Source organism: Osmerus eperlanus, chromosome 7, assembly GCF_963692335.1.
Source record: "Osmerus eperlanus chromosome 7, fOsmEpe2.1, whole genome shotgun sequence".
NCBI lineage: Eukaryota > Metazoa > Chordata > Actinopteri > Osmeriformes > Osmeridae > Osmerus > Osmerus eperlanus.
The window spans coordinates 11,541,842-11,557,720 of record NC_085024.1 but is presented as its reverse complement, the minus strand read 5'-3'; positions in this window follow the sequence as shown (position 1 = coordinate 11,557,720).

The following is a 15,879-nucleotide window of genomic DNA, read 5'->3' as shown; positions in this document are numbered from 1 at the left end:
CATAGCTCATTAAGAAGGTAACGTGAACATGCTGCATGTTTAGACTCTCTCAAGCTAGTGAGTGTTAGTTAAGAGTCCCTATAGTGTTACCAGTCCCAAAATGTAAATTATTATTTGAAGGACAGTACATCAGTTTTGAAATGGATTTCTTGGTTCCTCTCTCTTTTCTCTCTCTTTCCCTCTCTCACTCTTTATCTCTCTCTCTGTTACACACATGCACACACACAGAAATTCATTCACATATGTTGACTCTAAGTAATGTCTTACATGGTTGCATAACCAAGTGTTTAACTTATCTATTGTAAAGTTTACACACGTTTCAACAGTGAGTGAGCACATAACCTCCCCACGCTGCCTTGTGAGGCACAGCGGGGCAATCTCACCCTGGGGTGAGTTTGTTTCGACAGTGATGTCATGCAATCATGCATAGGGTCACGGGGAGCAGAGAAATGCTTCCTCTGCAGTCTCCATGGTTCATCCACGAGCACCTCTACCGAGGTGGAACACAAAGAGGTGATGATGGAAGAGAGAGGGACGAGGCCATAGGGAAGAAGGGAGGATGGAAGGAAGGAAGGAAGGAAGGAAGAAGGAAGGAAGGAAGGAAGGAAGGGAGGAAGGAAGGGAAGAAGGGAAAAAGGAAGGAATGAAAGAAGGGAAAAAGGAAGGAAGGAAGGACATAAGGAAGGAAGGAAGGACGGAAGGAACGGGAAATGGGAGGAGGGGGAAAGAGGGAGGAGGGTCTTATGATTGTCACTTCTCCCTCTGCTGTCTGTGTGCTATGAACACAAAGAGTGGTCAGTGAGCCAGGCTGACTGGATCCTGTTCAAAGTCGGTTCATCATGTCACCCCTCTCCTTTAGAGAGACCTAAGCCCTCTTTTACTCTTTCCCTTTCCCTCATCCCCACTTGACTCTCCATGTCCTTTGCTCTTCGCTGTCCCTCCCTCTCTCTCTCCAGCCCTCTATGCCCTGTAAAGAGAATCCCTCTGTTCCTCACTGAGGACACCACAGCGGCTCCAGTGTTAAGTGAAAACAGGCGACTCTATACAACAATTGCATGCAGGGCTTCCGTCATAGAGGCAGGATGAACTGATTAGGGTAATTAGAAAGGAGTGTGTGTGTTTGTGTATAGGGGGGGGGGGGGGTATAGGCTTGAGGTGTAGAGGGTCCGGGCCTCCTTCTTTCTCTCTATCATGGATCAGCCACCAAAGTCAAAACAGCAATGACTGTTTTAAGTGATCCTGATGCCAATATTTGTAATGTAGCGAGGAGTTTAACAACTGCTGGAATGGAATGTGAACGCTGAGTCGGAGATTCGATGTAATCTTTGATTTCTTCCAGTAACTGTAATATTGCATGGCTGCTTAATCTGTAACGCGTAATGATTTCGTGTTCACTCAACTCAAAAAGTGTGATCCTTGTGGCAAACATTATTTTGCCTATGTTTTCGTCTTGCTCGGGTTACGGCTGCCATTTCACTAGGAGGCATATGCGCATCCTGGTTTACGCCTGCTTTTAACAGGCGGAGAATTTTCACCGCAAAATAGAGTTGCGCTTTCACAAGCGGGTTTTGTACATACCGCGGAATACATAATTAGGCGCACTTTACGCATCCCCTCCCATCTCTTTATGGGAAACTCCCACTTTCGCGTTGACCCTCCCGTGAATGCATATGCATGACACGGAAAAGCGCAATTTGCCATTTTCAGTTCCCGCGACAGGCAGTCTGCGCTTTTACCTCAGTGCGGCATGTTTGTACATACCTCGCCATGCTTTTACGCGCAAATTGCGAAACAAATACGCCTGAAGTGGGCGCAAAAGCGTTAGTACATGAGGCCCTGAGTGTCTGAAATCTGCAATTTAATAAACTAGATATATTCTGATGATAAACCTTTCAGAACTCACTTTATTTAAGGTAATTGACTGTGCTTACCACAAACTCTGTTGTACACCGCCAAACAGACAAGTTTATATGAACTGCATCTAAGTCAAATAAACTTTATACGCCATGTAATATTCAAGTCAGTGCCCCTTTAGCTGGACTGACAGGAATTCACCACACGGGGGAGTAACATGTCTTCTGTCTTACCCAAACGGCAATCGTCAGTCACAGTCATGCTCACGAACATCCTTATTTGTCTGTTTGTGTGTGGTTGTCAGTGCGCTTTCCTTGTGTTTGACACCATAGAAACCAAGAAACAGAGACCAATCACAACCCCACCCCCAAATCTGAACAAAGAAGACTGAATTTGCCAAACGTGGGAACATTGAAATTCAATTTGAAAGAAAACAGGCTGGAAAAACAAGATGTTTGCTGATGCTAAAGGCGCAATGGCGTTTCCTCTGTGTGCCCATGGAGCAGGCTGGGATGGTTCTGTAAGCAGACCTGTGTGCCCATGGAGCAGGCTGGGACGGTTCTGTAAGCAGACATGACTGGCACACCCCACCAGCAGACACATGCGACCACTCCTCCACACACTGTGGCACATTGTCACAGCATTTTTCCCCCTCATAGGATATCTTGGCTCCCCCCAGTCTTCTCCCCCCCCCCTCCCCTTCCCTGCCTTCCCCCCCACAAATGTCCAGGCAAGCAGCTGTGGAGTTCTATGAAGTCAGACAGCCCCCAGAATGCATCAGTGCACTCGGTAAACACACCAGTCCAAAATGCCATCTTGAGTGGGGCAGCTCCGGACACGAGTAGCTCCACACAATGACACGTGCCAATGGAATCCGTTCAGAGTAGCTCCTTGATCCTGTTCCACGGATCTGACATTATCATTTACACGCTTCCAACATGTTTTAATCCAGATCCAGTTCCCCGCTTATCTATCTATCTTTTTTTTTTTGTTTTTTTGCTCTCAACTAAACGGAAGAACCTGTGTGCAAGGAAAGGCATCCCTTCCAGAAGGCTCTGCTGTCTTGCCGGGCTTTCCTTTGTTGCGCTGAGTCGTCATGGTTCCCTCAGTCCTCGTGTCTGGTAGGATGATGTCATGGAGTGGTTTCATTTGGCAACGGAGAGCAGTTGTACACTTGCAAACCCATCTGTGGCATGCTTCTCTCCGGGGGTGAGGTATCAGAGTAGAGAACGAAAGCAGCGGCAGACCCCTACCAGCCCCTCCCCCAGAAAACCCTCCGCTCCCCCCCCTCCAATTACCTCACTGGCTCCAGACGGGGCTGGGGTTTGTCACCTTGGGGAGGGGGGGGGGGGGTGGGGGTGGCAGTCTCTCAATGTACTTTTTAATGCAGCATTAAACAGCTTTGGGCGGAGGAGCCTGGCTTCAAGCCTGTCAGAAGCTGACTCTCTCTCTCTCTTTCTTTCCCTCTCTCCCTGCTCCTTAGAACCTCAAAGGAGGCACCCCTCTATACATTCTCCACATCAGGAGCAACAAGGCTCACCTTTAGTGTCAGCCTTTAAAATGCTGTATTTGTAACAGTCTACAAGACACTTCATCTATGTGGCTCTTCTCAGTCTTTTCATACATACATTATCTTCACGGGAGTCAGATGGCTGAGCAGTTAGGGAGTCGGGCTAATCAGAAGGTTGCCGTACCAAATGACTTTGTGCCCTTGGGCAAGGCACTTCACCCTACTTGCCTCTAGGGAATGTCCCTGTACATACTGTAAGTCGCTCCGGATAAGAGCGTCTGCTAAATGACTAAATGTAAATGTTCTATCAGGAAACAGGGTGCAGTATAACCAGTGGTGATTTTAGACCCTTTTTAGGGGTGCTCAAATATATTGTCTATTATCATTTGATGCTGGTTGTTCATGAAGAAAGGGACATACTTTTTTTATTCATTCAATATTTTGCATAATAATACATAGATGTATTAATTGTTATCTAGTGAAATTAGGGATTTATATTAGCAAGGGGGTTTAGCACTTTTGCAAGGCACTGTTTTCATGTCACATTCTCATAGGGGGCTGAGCACCCCTAAAGGTCTGATCTTAGAAACACCCCTGAGTATAACCACAACTACTTAAATAGAACCACACATACCCATCTCAGTGGTTTAAAAGGCAAAGCAGGGAAGTGAGAGGACCATGTTCATTTCCTCTCTCAAGTCAGTCAGAATATACCATTAGACAGTTGCTTCTTGCTTTCCTTTCTAGCCCTGCAAAGCTTGAGCTGAGATAGACATGGTCTACCTTGCTCGCCCTCCCCTCTCTCCCTCTCCACTCTCCTGTCGGAGAAAACATTGGGGTGGCTTCACTGAATGTGTTGGGTCTAAAATAACCCACTGGCTCGGCCAAAGAGAGCAGGCTGAAAGGTCAAGTCAGAGCCAGGTCCCCGAGTCTCAGTGCTGGCTCAGAGGGTGAAGGCACCTGGAGATGATGGTTCTGGATGCCAGTTGGTGTCCGGTGCTGGTGGAATAGAAGCCTGCCTGGAACCTCCTGGTTGGATGGGGTTCCCTGGCTCCAGGTGGGGGTGTCTGTCAGAAGCTGACTGTCAGAAGCTGACTCTCTTTCTCTCTCTGTCCCTTCTCTCTCTCTCTCTCTCTCTCTCTCTCTCTCTCTCTCTCTCTCTCTCTCTCTCTCTCTCTCTCTCTCTCTCTCTCTCTCTCTCTCTCTCTCTCTCTCTCTCTTTTTACCAGCATTGATGAAAAATTCAGATTGTGTGAAACAATGATTGTGTTTACTAAGATGGCTGATCAACTTCAATGCATTAAGAGCTATTTAGCACAGTGTCATAGCTACACAATTAACTGCATATTGATTAGACAATAAATAATGACACATATTATAATAGCTAACTCTAAAGTTAAATTTTTATGTAAAAAAGCTATTAAAAAAAATATGTTGCATGACTAGAGCGCAATCAAATGAGTTTAAAGTGCAACTATGAGTAACCACCATCATCTCACTGAATTAAATACAATCTTTCCTTGACTGCATATATATAGTCATTGAGCCCAGACGTTGTAGAACACTTGTCAGCCCTCTGTACTGAACTATTTCCTCTGTGGTTGTACCTTCAGAGATTCAGCTCTGGAACATTGGTTAAGTAGATACCAGGGGCCTTGTCTCCTTCTCTTCTCTCCTCCTTGGATCTCTCCTCCAATCCCCCCTTTCGTCTCTATTCACTTGAACACACTCATCCACCATCCCTCCTCTTCTTCTCCCCTCTTTCTCTCTGTACACCCCGTTATTAAAGGTGAGGCCTCTCTCCTGTAATCCTCCTCCACTCCCCTCTTCACCCCATTCATCTCTCCCCTACTGCATTCTTTGGACCCTAATGTAGACCGAAGCCAATGCCTGGAACAGGGAGGGGATCAATACTGTCTCAGGCCTCACTGATTCCCATGATGCCAATTATCGACACGCTTCAATCAAACAATGATGTGAGAGGAACACATTTTCAAGATCCCTCAGCGATGATCCATACTGTTGGCTGACATCAGAGTCAGGGAGGTCCATCCATATCTCCACCTCCTCCAGCGGTTTGACTGATAATGTCGACTCTGGATCTGACAAGCCAAGATGGTCCTGATGAATGTACAGTCCATAGGAAAGGTCCCTAAAGCATTGTGGGAGAGGTGACATCACATATCTGGCAGATGGAGCTGGTTATGAAATGGGCCGTTACGAGATTTGTGACTGGCCGTTGCAAATACACAGGTTGATGGATGGATGCAGTGCATGTGCTTGTACTTTGGATTCACTGCAAGTGACAAAAGAAAGTAATTAAAGAAATGCAGAGAAAAGAAAGGCAAAGTGCAGTTCAGGTTGTTTTCATTAAAACCTCAACAATAATTTCAGAGCTTTTCATTTCTATCTTGGGAATCAGGCCCACAACAGAGAGAAGCTTTTTGAATGTTTATTAATATTATTACAGACACACCCAGCTTGCATTGAAGGAGATACACCCAATGCTGTTTTCCACTGTTTTATTGATTTCGATTTCACTCTTTCCAAGAAGTTTCATAACGTTAACAAGTATCAACAGAAATGTGGGGTGGATTGTAAAATGGTGGCAGGTGGGAAGGGGGGGGGGGAGCTGTAAGATGATCACCCCCAAAAGGATTGGGTTTATGAATATTTAATGTAAAATGCCATGCATCAGTATGAACGGAAGCATCACAGAGAATGCTGGTTATCATCTTGATTGATGCTCAATAGTTGGCACAGCATTGTATGTAGCAACCCCAAGATAGAGTGAGTTTTTTTGGTAGAGGTGGTCTGAGTGGTTTGTCTGCAGGATGTAAATACCATCACCTTCTAGACGTCTTGTATGTTACAAGCTGTGACCTCTGTGGTCAAACATGCCTCAGATACCTCAGCTCTGGGTTAGTCCAGGTGGAAATAGACTCCATTCACACAGACGTGACTGCTAACCGTGTGTGCGTGTGTTTTTCTGTAAAGCCTAGGGTCTTTCCTTTCCCCAGTCCCACCACAAACATTTTCCCCCTTCACCAACAGAGGCTCAGTGTGGCCTCTGCTACACCAACAAGACAACCTCTCTCTCGGTTGATGCCTACCCTACATCAGCTGTGGAAGGGCTTGAGCACACACACACAAGCACACACACACACAAAAGCTAACACACACGCACACTAATACTAACACGCCCTTTCGTTCTCAGTGAGATTGGGATCTGTAAGTTGCTGCCTGTACAGTCATGACATAAGAGTCAAAACATGTCAAGGTCATTCTGGTAAAAGGGATCGAAGAAATCTACTTTTGCCTTGGATAACTACTGCCTCTCCATAGTTAAACATGGACGGTATTACAAAAACATAATGAATCTTCTTAAACAGGAACAACTTGCTAGACCGTCACTCATCTGGACTCAAAGCCCAACGCTTGACAGAGACGACTCTCCTGGCAGGAACAGAGCTTCTGACCTCTCCATACATCCTGATTCTCTACGTCATGTCTACAGCCTTTGACATGGTCATCCACCAGCTTCTCATGTTCATGCAGGCTGATGGGGGTATTGGTGAAACCAGTCCCTTTCCTAGTTCAACTCCTACATTTAGTCATTTTTTAATTTTAGTCATTTTCTCCTACTGGTCCACCTCAACACGTTTTCCGCTTATCATCCAGATTGCAGTCGCTTGTCTTATTTTCAAGTGCGCCAATGACTCACAAACCAGTTGCTGAGGTAACTCCACTGGCCAGTTGATGTGAGGATCAGGAACAAAACCCTGACCCCTACCTTTTCTGTTGCCAACAGGCCTCCAGAACACCATCCTAGAACAGGCCTCCACACTGCGCTTCACTTTTTGTATGATGTTGCACTTCATATGTAATGTTATTCTTATTGTTGCACGGTCCTATTGTCAAAATTATGTAATATTTCAGTTGAGATTATGTTATTGTTTTACTGTGTATGGTAAAAGACAGAATGTTCCTTGGCGCAAACCACTTTTAGAAATACTGTTAGAACTGGTCCTTGATTAATGAAAATTAAAAAAAAAACGGGAATTTGGTTCTGATCTGGGCTCACTGGCTTGGTGGTCTTGTTGTCATCACATCATTCCTCATTGGGTTTTCATCACCTGCAAGGTGAAAAGTTTTACTTGAATGCTTTCAGCTGGATCTCCGTAATCATTAAAAGCTCATAAAACATCCTGGGCATTATTCAAAGGGTTAGAGTCTTTAGTGAGTGGTCTTGCTGTTGTTTAGTCTAATAGTGTGCTACATCTGTGTCAGAACAAGTTGTATCTTTGGCTGAGTAAAGGGGGGATTTTTGGAAAAAACACTCTTGAGACCGAGATAGAGACAAACAGTTACAGTCAGTGACACACGGATGGGCTCTACTGCCAATGGTGGTTGGTTGCCATAGTGTTTGTTCCTCTGGCCTTCATCCATCCCTGTCCTCTGAGGTGATGCTGTAGGTGGACACAGAGGCTACGTTCAGCAAGCGGAGGGATTGTAAACATCTGTTGGTGAGAGGCTGTGGCTGATACAGCCCTGCCGGGCAGCAGGGGAGTCCTGAATGGACCCCTGTTCAGCCAGCTGATGTAGCTGGTTAGCTCTCTGGGAGAGGGAGGTCAGGAGGCAGGGGAGGAGGTTGGGAACTGGACGTGAGGCCAAGGTGGAGTTGAGAAGGAGGAGGTGTTGTGGGGGGTGGAGGAAGGAGGGGTGCAGGGTGTGGTTGCTAAGAAGGATGAAGAGTGGATGAAAGCAGTGGGAACAGGAAACTGAAATGGCGGAGGGTTGTAGAGGAGACACGGGGGAGTAGGCGGGAAGGAGGAGAAGGTGAATGGAAGCAGAAAAGTTCATCACTGGCCAGCTTGACTGTACTACAAGTCTACATAACTACGTGCGCTCTACATTCGCAGTGGCATGATCAGCAGGTCAGGGTGCATGGTTGTTAAAGTTGGATACATCCAATATAGTTTTTACCTCAGCAAAGTTTCAGAACTTTTTCAGTCAATGCTGATAGAAGCCACGCTTGAGGTAGGCAGGCAGACCTTCACGAGTCCTGATACTGGATATCCCCACTTCACACCTTATTGAGCACAGTGTGTCAGACATGATTACTTAGTACTGAAATAAGGTAGTCTGCACCAGGAACACCGGGTCTCTCTCTCTCTCTCTCTCTCTCTCTCTCTCTCTCTCTCTCTCTCTCTCTCTCTCTCTTCTCTCACTAGCTATCTAACCCAATGAATACAGCAGGTCTCTCTCTCTTTCTCGCTAGCTAACCTTATGAACACAGCAAGTCAGAATCAGAATGGGATTTATTCGCCATGAAAGTTTGCACAGACAAGGAATTTGCTTTGGCAGGAATGTGCATACAATAAACATATAGGGACCTAAAATTTAAATATGTGGACTATCTATACTAAGGGTACATAAACTAGCAGTACTAAGTGGAATTAGAATTAAATAAAATATACAATAAAATAAAATATAAGTTGCCGTAATTTACAATATAAAAATACAAAAATACAAGTCCTTAGAGTCAGTGTGGTCCCTTCCCAGCGGAAGGGAAGAAACTGTTTTTGTGGCGTGAGGTATTGGTCCTGATGGACCGCAGCCTTCTGCCGGAGGGGAGTGACTGAAACAGGGACTGTCCAGGGTGGGAGGAGTCGGTCACAATCTTCCTCGCTCGCCTCAGGGTCCTCGAGGTGTGCAGGTCCTCGAGGGTAGGCAGATTGCAGCCAATCACCTTCTCAGCAGTGCGGATGATACGCTGCAGCCTGCTCTTTTCCTTGGCTGTGGCAGCAGCGTACCAGACGGTGATGGAGGAGGTGAGGATGGACTCAATGATGGCTGAGTAGAAGTGCACCATCATTGTCTTTGGCAGGTTGAACTTCTTCAGCTGCCGAAGGAAGTACATCCTCTGTTGTGCTTTCTTGATGAGGGAGCTGATGTTCAGTTCCCACTTGAGGTCCTGGGAGAGGATGGTGCCCAGGAAGCGGAAGGACTCCACAGTGTTGACTGGGGAGTCACACAGGGTGATGGGGGTGAGTGGGGCTGTGTTCTTCCTGAAGTCCACAACCATCTCCACTGTCTTAAGAGCATTGAGCTCTAAGTTGTTCTGGCTGCACCAGGTCACCAGGTTGGCCGCTTCCCACCTATAATCAGACTCGTCTCCACCAGAGATGAGCCCAATAAGGGTGGTGTCGTCCGCAAACTTCAGGAGTTTGACGGACGGATGACTGGAGGTGCAGCTGTTGGTGTACAGGGAGAAGAGCAGAGGAGAAAGGACGCAGCCCTGAGGTGATCCGGTGCTGATGGACCGGGAGTCAGACTTGTGTTCCCAGCTTAACGCACTGCTTCCTGTCAGACAGGAAGTCTGTGATCCACCTGCAGGTGGAATCAGGCACGTTCAGCTGGGAGAGCTTGTCCTGAAGCAGGGCAGGGATGATGGTGTTGAAGGCAGAGCTGAAGTCCACAAACAGGATCCTGGCATAGGATGCTGGGGAGTCCAGGTGCTATAGGGTGAAGTGGAGGGCCATGTTAACGGTGTCATCCACAGATCTGTTGGCTCTGTAGGCAAACTGCAGTGGGTCCAGGAAAGGGTCTGTGATGGCTTTGAGGTGTGCCAGCACAAGGCGCTCAGAAGACTTCATTACCACAGAGGTCAGGGCGACGGGTCTGTAGTCATTGAGTCCTGTTGTCCTTGTCTTTTTGGGCACAGGGATGATGGTGGAGGACTTGAGACAGGCTGGCACATGGCATGTCTCCAGGGAGGTGTTAAAGATGTAGGTGAACACCGGAGACAGCTGGTCAGCGCAGTGCTGACCAGCTGATTTGATTTTTGTTCCAAACCTCCACCCACATGATCCACACTTAGATTTTCTGTGATGTTCTTTTCAGATTAGTCAGGACCAACAAGCTAAAAACATGACTGTACAATATGTGCTTGCTTGCTTGCTAGTGTGTCAGGGATTTGGGTGTTCCAAAATGATTGATAGGGATAGGGAAGCAAGCCAGTACAAATAGAGACAATGTGGCATTTTTCTCATTGTCTGTTTTATATTTTCTGGAGATTTTAAAATTACTGATTGAAATCCATCTGGCTTTGGGTAAAAACAAGTCTTCATGGCACAACTTTTGTCTGAAAGTATTTATGCTCCGTAAGTTGGTTTTAATGCGTTTGTTCAGCTTACTAATGTAAACTTACCTAGGCCTAGTTAATCAACGGCTCCAAATGAAAGCCTACAGGTCCAGCATACTGTACCGACTCTATCCCAACACTATACTTAAGCACAAGCTCTCCCTCTAACATTCTCTCTTCCCCTTCTCTGACACCTTCTCTGACACCTTCTGTGACACCTTCTCTCTCTCTCTCTCTCTCTCTCTCTCTCTCTCTCTCTCTCTCTCTCTCTCTCTCTCTCTCTCTCTCTCTCTCTCTCTCTCTCTCTCTCTCTCTCTCTCTCTATCCCCTCCTATTTGGAGATGTTCCATCTATGTGTGTCTTAAGACATCTGTTTCAGCCCTCTGTCAGCCAAGAAGACGATCAGTAACTATTAGACTGTTAAATTTACTACTTTCTCTACTCACATTGTAGTTGTTTAAACACCCATTCATAAAGGGCTTGATATGCTTGCTTTGAAGGAGTGTTTAAATGTTTTTCCTTGATCAAGTAATGAGGCTTCAGACAATTATCTAATGACAGCCAGGTTAGGAAAATATAACGTGTTTATAGCCTGTAATTTGTTGATACTCTTTGGGACGGAAAAAAACTGAGTTATACTTACCATAGAACTACACACTAAAAACATGTCACCGGTGATTCCTAATCCAAACACCGTCCTGGTTCTAGACTAGAGTTTTTATTTGTTGATGGAAAGTAAGTCAGTGTGTGTGTCCAAATGTTAGAAGAAGGAGTCATGACAACCTGGTCCCCTTTGCTTAAAATATATAATTGCTAATAAACAAGGCATTGTGGTATTTATCAGTGGATTAGTCAAGTAAAAGACAACAGAAGATTTAGGTTGAGTATGTAAAACATCCAGTATCACCCCACAGCAAATTCCAAAGAGTTAGTTTAACACCAGGATAGTTTAAATATCTCCATCTCAAAAGAGTGGACGTACTAAAGTAAATATACACTCAATAAGTCAAATGAAAACTCAGGGCATTAAATTATAGACTTAATACACCATGTATAGACTTCAAGGATGCTATTTGAGCCTCGTCATACCCAGAAAGGCAAGCTAATTGCCCAGTGGTTGGATTAATTTACTGTATTGGACCACATGTCCTGTGACACAGAATGTTCACAGGACTCTCATGTAAAATGTTACTACCAAAAATGTGTTTCTGGGTAAAGGCAGAAGAACAGACAAACACACACACATACACACACACCTTCAGTAATATAACTTACTTTACACACACACCTTCAGTAATATAACTTCCTTTACACACACACAAACACACACACACACACACCTTCAGTAATATAACTTCCTTTACACACACACAAACACACACACACAGGATAATTGAAGGACATAAATTACTCCAGTCCAGCAGTGGAGAACACAGACAGACCCTGGAGTGCAACAGTAGCCTTCACCCACACTCAAGCCATCTGAGAAAGTACTTCAGCAAAACTCAGTGGACTTCAGAGGAAGCAGCTAGATGCTTTGAACCCAGCCATCTCTCTAGAAATGTAACCTGTGAACTAAAATCTTTTACATGCACTGATGACACAATAACTCGATGAATGGACGTTGATAAATTCTCTGAGGCACCTCAGTGAAGTACAGTTTTCTGGCTGTGGCTGGGGAAAATGCCCAAACAGCACATTCACATCCTATTCAGATAGATGCACATCCGATTAATTGTCAAAACATTGGGTCATCAAGGAATGACAGTTAGGTTCAGCCACTTCAATGTGAAATCCTCCCAGCACATCAGCGACACAGAGCACCAGAGTTGAAGGTATGGAGTGGCACCACGTTATTTGTTTGAAAACCCCTTTACCTCTAATAGAGTGCCGTACGTTCTTTATGACGGATGTAAACACTCTTCCAGATGTGGTTGTGTGCTTTGTGACAAGATAACTCCAGTAGTGTTGACTATACATTACATTTACATTACATTTAGTCATTTAGCAGACGCTCTTATCCAGAGCGACTTACGAAGCAAGTAGGGTGAAGTGCCTTTCCCAAGGACACAACTTCATTTGGCACGGCTGGGAATCGAACTGGCACCCTTCAGATTACTAGCCCGACTCCCTCACCGCTCAGCCATCTGACTCCCCGCTATACCAGCTGCATAATGTTTCTTTGAAACAACCATAGGCACTTCCCCACCCCACCTTGCAAACACTGTCCCTCAAGGGTGTGTGTGTATGTGTCACGGGAGTGTGTGCATGTGTCACGGGTGTGTGTGTGTGCTTACACTAGTGTGAACGGTGCAATTGTACTGGACCCTGACGCCCCACCCTCTTCCACCAAGGCTGCCTATGTTCGGAGTTGCATTCACAGAAAAGAGGAGGGACCCGCTAGATATGTGAGCAGCCGCAGAAACCAGGAAGTTTCCTTGTTCGTGTAGCATCTGGAACATTGTGGATCTACAGCCTCCCCTGGCACCCCTAAATCTCTGGCCCATAACAGTCTGTCAGACCGGCAACCCAACATTCACCATGTGAATGAGCTGAAATGGATAGACGCAGGAGGGTGTGGTGGAGAGTGGTGTGTGTGTGTGAGTGTTCGTATGTATGTGTGTGAGAGAGAGATTCTTGGAATTAGGCTAATCCTTAATTTTTGATCTTGTTTTCATGATCGTCATTAAAAAAAGAAACACAGTGTTTTACACTACTCTTAGAAATGAGGGTTCTTCTTGAAGTGCTGATGTTCTATCCAGAAACATTTGCTTCTGAAAAAAACTTTTTTGAATAATTACTGAATTTTTACTCTTGGTTTAGGATTAGTCTTATTTCATGTCTGGAATGCTGGCTGAATGTGTTTCATGGGATTATATTGTAATAATGATTTGTAAGATATACTTTCACATGGGATAAAGTACAATGCCAGTGGGCCCAGAACCACATATAGGATTTGAAATCATAACCACACCACTTAGAAAAATATGCAGGCTGAGATACAGATATCTTAACCACCACACTACCCACCACTACTCACCCACTCCAACAAAGAATGCTTCGAAGAGCAACTTCCACATGACCTCCTCTAGAAAACAGTGTGATGTTTCAATATTGATTACTTTGACGTCTCTACAATTTGAGTACCTGCTCTTGATTCTGAATTAGTTTAAATCCCTTCACTTTGCTCACACATTGAGTGATCACCTAACTAGAAGTGGAATCACCTGTCAAATAATTGATACAAGAAGATGGATTAAGCTGACAGATCAGAAACTTCAGAGATTCTAGGTAAGATGAATCTAATATCTTATTTCAGCAAGCTTGAGTGTTTTGGGTTTGGGTCACTGCACAAACGCTTTTTCTATTGAGATGCTATTATGCATTCTCAGTGTCCGCGTTGTTTGATTAAAACCAGAACATAAAAAAACATCCAAAGCATTTTGAATTGTACCATCAAACTGATTTTGTTGTTGTTGAGGAATGTGGCCAAAATGGATGCCCTAGTAAATCAAAAATATCATCACTCCAAAAACGCCAAAACCTTAACCACAGCACCACAATACAACAGGAAAACACTGAAGTTCAGAGAAACATTGAAGGAGATGATCACAAAGAGCCCCACATAGAGACAGACCCCTTTTTTTAGAGACACAATTAGAATTGAAAACAAATGTTTCGCTTTTTTCCTCAAGTTTCAGAAATATCTCAGATTATCTCAAGTGATCCAAACAAGTGTGGCTAAAGGTATTGGGGAACTTTTAAATTCTTTTTTGTTGTTGTTTTGTTTGCAGACGTCTTACTGCGATATCTGGTATTGTGAGAGGACCTTGGCATGATGCAACTAATGGTCTTTTTTCTCTTCCCTTTCTTCTACAGTATGTTACCATTGCTGGAGATGACATGAATTCACCTGCTGAGGACAGCCTGACATGCCTGAGTCATATCTGTCATGTTGCTGATTCCTATGCTCACTTTTGACCTGTTCCACATGGGACCTACACACCTTCCTGTTCGGTTGGCATATTCTCAGGAGTCTCCCCTCATCATCATTGTTCCATAATTGTTTTTTTTTGTAGTAATTGCAACATACATAGATTGTTTAAATGATGGATGACCACAATATAGGATTTATGGGATTAAATCCTTTTATGTTGGTAATAACCATTGGAAGGGTTCTCTCCATAGAAACTCTTATAGAGGGTTCTGAGTGGAACCTTTTCTGGACGGTTCTAAGTATGACCCTTTGTTTGATCCAAGATACTATAACCCATTGAAACCCAAAAAGGATTCTGCTATGGGAATGAGTATAAGAGCCCTATGTGGTTCTAGTTAGCACCTCTATTTTTAAAAGCGATACTCAAGAGACACCAGGAAAGTTGTCACGGCTGTCTTTAAACAGGAAGCATTTATGTTGGGAAAGTGGGATTTCCGATTTCTCCACATAGCTTAGGGGTACAGCAGCTTAACCAACTACTTTTCCTGTCTCTCATCGTCATGTCACTGCAAACTAGCGACTCTGTTTCTAAGGACTGCAAACAGGGCACAAACTACAACTCCCAAACCAACACACAGACACGTCCACTTTCTCCGGAATACTAATCAGACACACCAGTCACCAATGCCAATCACACCACCCTTTAAAGGACGGCTGTTTCCGTTTAAGCCCTTGACTTTGATCTTTGCCTACCCTTTGGATTGTTGTATTGCCCATTAAAATCTGTCAGACCTGCATTTGCCTCCGTCTCAGCCTCCCTAACCTGACACTCGTTGGCTTTCTTATCACCTTATACCGCACATTCCATGATAAAAAAAAAAATCTGAACTGACAGTTTCATGTCATATTGGACATGAAAATGTTGGGTAAAAAGTGAAATACTTCAGTTGGAATCTTACATTGCCATCTCCTGAAAATCTAAGTTAATGAGCATCAGAAATAAATTCATTCACAATTCATCCCTTCTGGTTTCCTTTCTGTTGAGGACAGTGTTCGGTGGAGGCATGACTAGTAGGCTCTTGGCTAAGAACTGCAGGTAAGAAGACAGGCGTGAATTTCTGAGAAACCCAGATAAAAGGCTGAGGTGTTTGGTTGACTTCTTGTGATCTCATCAAAACTAAGATGTGAAACTAAACTTTTTTTGACTTGTGACTCACCATGGACTGAAATCCACTTCTGAAATGAGCAGAATTGCTTACTGATTTCCATTTAAAGATTATACTACAAAGATAGAGATCTTTTTAATTAGCAACGCTTACATTTTCTAAACAGGAACATTGGTCGACAATGAGGGCTCGGTTATAGGAGACCTGTTAAAGTATTGTCTAAATATTAAAGCTTTAATTTTGGATAGGTGGATTCTGCTAAGTT